Genomic DNA, 7,669 nt, shown 5'->3' with positions numbered 1-7,669 from the left:
AGCCCAGCTCCTGAAAAACAACCCCACACCATAATCCCCCCTCCACCAAACTTTACACTTGGCACAATGCAGTCAGACAAGTACCGTTCTCCTGGCAACCGCCAAACCCAGACCCAGATTGCCAGATGGAGAAGCGCGATTCGTCACTCCAGAGAACGCGTCTCCACTGCTCTAGAGTCCAGTGGCGGCGTGCTTTACACCACTGCATCCGACGCTTTGCATTGCACTTGGTGATGTATGGCTTGGATGCAGCTGCTCGGCCATGGAAACCCATTCCATGAAGCTCTCTGCGCACTGTTCTTGAGCTAATCTGAAGGCCACATGAAGTTTGGAGGTCTGTAGCGATTGACTCTGCAGAAAGTTGGCGACCTCTTCGCACTATGCGCCTCAGCATCCGCTGACCCCGCTCCGTCAGTTTACGTGGCCTACCACCTCGTGGCTGAGTTGCTGTCGTTCCCAAACACTTCCACGTTCTTATAATACAGCTGACAGTTGACTGTGGAATATTTAGGAGCGAGGAAATTTCACGACTGGATTTGTTGCACAGGTGGCATCCTATCACAGTTCCACGCTGGAATTCACTGAGCTCCTGAGAGCGACCCATTCTTTCACAAATGTAAAAACAGTCTGCATGCCTAGGTGCTTGATTTTATACACCTGTGGCCATGGAAGTGATTGGAACACTTAAATCTCATTATTTGGATGGGTGAGCGAATACTTTTGGCAATATAGTGTATGTTTCAGCTCACTACAGTTGAAAAAGTGGCTATTTGAGTTACTCTTACCCACAGAACTGCCATTCTCTGGATGTTTTTTGCCCCATTCGGTGTACCATTTCAGTTTTCTGAAATACTTAAACCAATCCATTCAGTCTCAACAACCATGCCATGGTCAAAGTCAGTAAGATCACATTTTATTCATGGTGCTGCCATGTGATTGACTGATTGGATGAATGTGCAGGTGCTTCGAAGAAAGTGGATGAACTCTGATGTGTGCAATTTTGAAGTGAAATCTTTTTATACACTCTCTAACTTCTCATAAATCTTTTATTTTTCTGGAGCTGCTAAAGGGAATCTTTGGTAAGGCCTCTACAGTGAGCAGGGCTAAAAAAAGCTTTCTTAAATACCTGGTGGTTGACCTTCATGCTCAATACAGCAGCTAGGGAAACGTTCTCAAGTGGGCCAGCAATTCTTCTTCTCGGCATTCAGTGGGGTCCAGACTTCGGGGCATATGTTGCTGAACAATAAGGCCAGTTTTCTTTTTTTGACATTGCATTTCTGCTCATATTCAGTCAAACACAGTAATACTAAAAGGGTTGCTGCTCTCAATCTCTATCCAGGCACAGAACAGCTTGAATAGACGGAATGAAGTGGATGTCTGGGGTATTTTGCTCACTGGAAATGGGCAGCCTAGGGCAACAGGTGGTCTCAGGTTACACAATTTAAGATATCTTAATTTGTCATCATAATTATCTGGATGTAGTTTGTGAATTTCAACAGAATGGCTTCTAATCATTTAGCAACCCAAAAGGTAACTCAATCTAGTGATCTATTAAACCAAGCAACAGAATGTTTGAAGTGTCATAGGTGATAAGTACATAATGTTATTCCAAATTTTATATAAACAAATGACAAAATCTTTAAATGATTCAGATTAAGACACTGTTTTCTCTGTTCTATTCCACACAAAAGTAAATCCTTTATGTGTACTTTGCAGGGATGATATAATTAATGAATGTGTAGCATCATATTTATGTGTCTTATGTTGCCTTTGAACATTCCATTATTGTTTGAGTGGCCATTATTTAGATACACTATATTGCCAAAAGTTTTGGGATGTCTGCCTTCACATGCACATGAATGTAATATGGAGTTGACCCACCCTTTCTAGCTATAACAGCTTCAACTCTTCTGGGAAGGTTTTCCGCAAAGTTTATGATCATGTTTATGGGAATTTTTTTGACCATTTCTCTAGAAGCGCATTTGTGAGGTCAGGCACTGATGTTGGATGAGAAGGCCTGGCTTGCAGTCTCCGCTCTAATTCATCCCAAAGGTGTTTCTGTCAGGTTGAGGTGCAAGCCAGTCAAGTTCCTCCACACTAAACTCACTCATCCATGTCTTTGCTTTGTGCACTGGTGTGTAGTCATGTTGGAACAGGAAGGGGTCATCCCCAAACTGTTCCCACAAAGTTGGGAGCATGAAATTGGTATGCTGAAGCATTAAGAGTTTCTTTAAGGCATTAAGGTGTCCCAAAACCTTTGGCAACATAGTGTGTCTGCTATTAAATGGTATTAAGTATAATTTGGTATTAAATGGTATCTTAAATGGTATATTTTTTACCCTAAGTCCCTAGGGTGTGAGTGTGGGTCGGTAGCAAGACTATATATAGTCTAGCACTAAGTAAAAGTGAAAGAAATTGCATTATTCTGACTATCATGGAATTAGACCACACTCTTTTGGTCCTTTCTATATTTATCAAGACCTCATAGAACTCAGCTGCATAAGTTGCTGTAGCCAATCACAACCACATGAAAATCTTATCTGATTTATTCTTATAATATTCTTTGGCATAAATGACTGGAAGCTTAAAGTAGATTTCTTGTGTTACTCATTAGACTGGGGGGTGGTGGTGGTGTTGGTGGGGGTGTTGGGTGAGGCACCAATCCTACAATAATACATTCCCAGTCATCTTTCTCCAACCCCTCATTTTTGGCAATTTGTTGGATCTCATCATAATCCTCAGGGTGAGATTTATGAGAAGCGGGCAAGCAGTGTATCACAACTCCAGTGCATCAGCTTTTTACACAATCACCAATTGCTCTGTGAGTGTTTTAATACAGTTTGCCAGCTCCTGAGTGTCATATTGCTGCTGTGCAGATGTCTAGATTAGATGCTGCAGTACTGTATCCTTGGCTGTTCTGTTTAGACACTGAGGAAAATCCAGTAATGAATGCAACAATCAGACTGAGTATAACTGAGTAACAACACTGTTGCATGGCTTTGATTTACAATAGCAGGACACTGACATCTAGATTTGGTGCACTTGGGTCAAAGAGTTTGTCCTGTGTGATCATCTGTGTGCAAACTCTGTCCATCCTCAAGCTACAGAATTGAAATCAAATTTTATTGGTGAGTCACAGACCCAGGGTGCCTGTAATATATGTGCAGAGTAGATTTTATTTATTCATTTTAACTTTAGGGTTCTGGTTAACTCAAGCGCTTAAGTATTGGAAAATATTGTCTTGTTGCACTTACAGTGCTATTTAGTCAGTTTTGTATTTATTATATTGTAATGGTAGCAGTATAAATTGCCGGCCAAACGTCTATTTGTGATGCTTTACTGCTTTTTTGTGCCTCCTGGTGTTTTATTCTGAACTCAAAAAGAAAAGAATTGCCTAAGTACAGTACATGTAAGTTATAGAGGCAGTGATGGCTGTATTAGATGGGTGTGTTAAAAAGCGAATGCCTAATATTTAATGCCACGTTGTAGAATGGCCTGCTATTTACCCATATAATGGGGCTTAACCCTCATTGTATTACACACTGGTTGTTTATTTCCACTAGCCTGGCACCATAAACCTTGGAGCAGACTCATTTCAAGGGCTCAAATCCAGTTGGCTGGAGTGTACACATGCATTTGTAACTTCATCAAGGTAATTCTCTCTGATTTGGATTGCCATTCATTCTTCCCCTTCTATTTGTTTTCTGAAACAACTTCAGCCAACGGCAAATTGTGCTCTTTCTTCACTTTCAGCTGTCGATTTACATTGATGGCTCATTCATTATGGCACACTAAGTGCTCGGTTTGGAATGAGCTATAAAGTGAGAGGAAGGAATTAGTCTGATTATTCATCTGCCCCTCTTCTCATTTATGCTTTCTTTATCCAAAACACACTTGGTAAACGTGTAAAGAATAGCAATGTAACAATGACTTTTTTTTTAAATTTTTTTATCTCTCTCACTCTTCCCATTTTATATATGTACTGTATAATGTGTAACTCCCCTAATATAATCTTACACAGATCTATAATCCTCAAACAAACAAACAAACAAACCCCAAACTTCTGTCACATGCATATAATCAAAAATATTTAAATAGGAGACTAATAAACTCACATTTTATATATTTCCTCTGTAATCTTCTGCCTTGTCTGTGTGCTCAATGCACAGCTGTGACTTTTAATAATAAATACTTATATATGATATGCAAGAAGAATTGTAAAGAATTGTAAAGAAATCTTGAACATGAGGCTAGGTGTGGCCATTAAAGGGGGTGTGGCCAAATGGGGGGGTGGGGTGGCAAAATGACATCAAAAAGCTTGGGTTCAATAAGCTTAATAATGATAGCAAATCTAGACATTATTATTATTATTATTATTATTATTATTATTATTATTATTTATGTTTTGTTGTTAATAACATCTTAAAGATTTTTTTACAGGTTAAATTATTCCACTGCCCTATAAATTCCCTATATTTCTATGAAGAACGTTTCCTTTTCTGGAAAAGCACCTGATATCGGATGCACTGATAAGTGAGCAGATATGGAAAAACACACAACAAATCACAGGGCTGCCAAGGCATGGGGCTCGTATGTCATTTGATTACAAACTGGGCAGTGGAAATATAAATAGCAGTGACACAGTGGTAGGACAATTTAGTTTCCGGTGAGAGGAGAGCGAGACTGATGGATGCAATTTAATGTGCATTGGCCAGGGCTTTGCAACATGACAAATTGTCAGTCGCCTTCTGCTACCGTGGGCACGGCATAGACGAGAGGTTTCTGCTGCCCGTTTGCTCTTTATGGAAGCAAAACTGATGATGTCACCAAGCTGAATGTTCTCAGTGTGTTGGCTGTGTAATCACATAGAAGTAGAGTGCCCGAGGACACAACGCAAGGACACAAGGGTGTCTATAAAATCATTATGTGGATTCTTGTTCTAACAGAAACCTCCTGGGAGGATCTGAGTTATTTCTTTGGGTTTGTCCTTTCTACCATAATGCTACTGACTGCATCAACAGTAATAATGACAGGTGGAGATCATTTGGAGACTGAAGGATCGCAGTCAATCCTGATGTACTGGATCCAATTATTAGTCTGTGCGATTTAAAATCCTGATTGCTTACCATATCTACCACGTTAAATACTCACACCCTGGGACTTGAATTTGCCCCAGTTTATTTGTTTGACTCAGCAGAAGAGAAAACCCCACCTTCTGAATTCTGCAGTAACATGCTCGACTTGTTTCCCGGGCAACAGTGTAATTCTGGTATCAAGACTTTTGTTGCGTCCGTACGGTGCTATTACTGTATAGTGATAGTGCTGTACTGATGTGAATCTAGACCTTTTATTATGTATAAATGAGCTCTAATGGGAGCATATGCAAAAAAAAATCCAAACGTAAGGATACTATAGCTTGGGTTACTGGATAAAGAAAATTACAAGTCGTTTCTTTTGTTCCTACTTTCCAAAAGTCAGTATTCCCAAGCTGAATATATCTGATAGCAAGGTCAGAGCAAGGCTTTTCTGTCTGAGAGTCTGCTACCTTGAGAAGTATTGTCATGGGTCAGTGCACGCACACAGAAGTCACATCAAGTTCTTTCAAAACAGAGCAAACAAGTTTGTGCAGCTTAGACATGTTTGTATATGCGCAAGCATCACAATAATTTTCACAACAGGTTGGCAATTCTTGAAGTCCTGGTGACATACTTTCTATAATAAAATCTAAACAAAGCCAATAACTTATCTCATGATAGACAGTTTGTGCAACTTAGAAGTATTTAACAGATGTTTGGATGTAAGAGTAGCTTACATCACACTCTGGGCTATTTTTTGTAAATCACTTGCTGGGTTTAGGTTGTTGGGTCAGGTAATTGGGTGACCCAAATTGTATCATGTTGCATCAAGATTTATTTTCTGTCTAACAGAAATCAGTAGCAACTACAAGAAATGCAGGAATTTAGTTTAAAATGTAGCCGTTTAGCCGTTGGGCAGGCTAGAAATTTTATCTTGATAATCAGTGTTAGTGTGCTGACTAAAGAAACCCTCTAACCATAAACTGATTACATAAATAAACAAAGAAATAAACCCTGCATGCTTGGCCAGCATCCTAGCCCAATCTCAGTGGTTTCAAACAACCCATGCTGCGTTAATCCATAGTGGACTCAGTGGTAGGTTTCCAAATTGACCTAAATAAGGTTATTTTTAATCCAGCAGTACACCATGAAATTTATTCAAGTAATTGGCAGGACTGCTAACATGTGGAAAGAATATAATCAGTGTTATCAATTTCAGTGACTCAGATCCATATAGATGAGTAACAGGCTACAAAAGCTATTAATAAGATAAAGGACTGTTGGTGGAAGTGCACTAGGGAGAAAAAAGCCCTACTTTACTCAAACACTACAGACTGGCAAAGCAAATTATTTTTTTCTTCCTGTGAAAAGAAACTGTCTGGGTGTGAGTGCATGAAGGATGTCATCATGTCTGCTGGACAGAGAATGATACTTCACAAGATCAGAATTTATGTGAGCATATGAAGAAGAAAGGCTCCGGTTACTTGATCAGCTCAGTATCAGCATGCATCATCATGAACTCCAGGCGAGGTTTCTTTACCTGTCTGGAGGCTAAGAGAGAAAATATCAATCACTGTTAAACTATGACTCCTATAATTGTTATCAGCAGCACAGTTTCTAAGCCACCGTCATATAAGGCAGCGAAGAGAGTGGAAATGATTTCCTTTTTAGCTTCAGTGAAAAGGCACGTAACGGTATCGGTGTAAGCAAATTGATTCATCTGTGCGCCTCATTCAGAAGAACGCCGTGCCATTAGCAGGAGTTTTCGTACAATTAGGCGGGTAGCCTCCATCAGAAAAGCAGCACCAGGCCTCACAGCCTAGACTTGACAATGCTAGAGATATTGTCATTGACATATGCAAGGATGTGCTGTTCATTACGTTCTGATTACAGTGTGACTCAAGCGGTTTCTCTTTAACCACAGCAATTTGCTTAAAGAAATTACACACTTTGTTTAAGCTTAATATCATGAAACACCCATGAGACAAATTAGTCCCTGTTATCACTTACATTATTATTATAACAGCTAAATGAACATCTCATACAGAAAACTCTGATTACATGTTTTCTTTGATAAATAACCATATCTTTTTAATACGTTTATTATTAAACTTATATAAATAGTCTGCCCTATAAGTCGCCGTGAATGAGCTGTTGCTATAGAAACAATGACGCATTGGTGCATGAGAATTAATATAAACCTGTGATTTGAAATGCTGGTATAGTCAGGCTGGTAGAGAAAATGAATCAACACCTTCAGACCAATCATATTTGAGAATTCGACAGCTGTTGTATATTACCTGTTAGCAACACAGCAGTGATATTATTCAATATGATAATGATCCAGGTCCAGAAACGTTAGCAGATGACTTGTGGAAAAAGCAAATGTGTTAAAAGGAGGTTTATACAACTAAGACCAGTTCAAATGAATGTTTTTTAATTCCTCAGTGAGCCTGCTGGAAGGCTGACAAACTGAAACGACAGAAAGAAGGACTTAAGTCAGGCACACACATTAATACCGTCAGTCAGGCTTTGTTGGTGTTTGAAGCTGATCACAATGACTGGAAACACAGTCATAGTTTTACACTTAGCTT

This window comes from Hemibagrus wyckioides, linkage group LG03 (genome assembly GCF_019097595.1).
Source record: "Hemibagrus wyckioides isolate EC202008001 linkage group LG03, SWU_Hwy_1.0, whole genome shotgun sequence".
NCBI classification, from domain to species: Eukaryota; Metazoa; Chordata; class Actinopteri; order Siluriformes; family Bagridae; genus Hemibagrus; species Hemibagrus wyckioides.
This window is presented reverse-complemented; position numbering follows the sequence as displayed.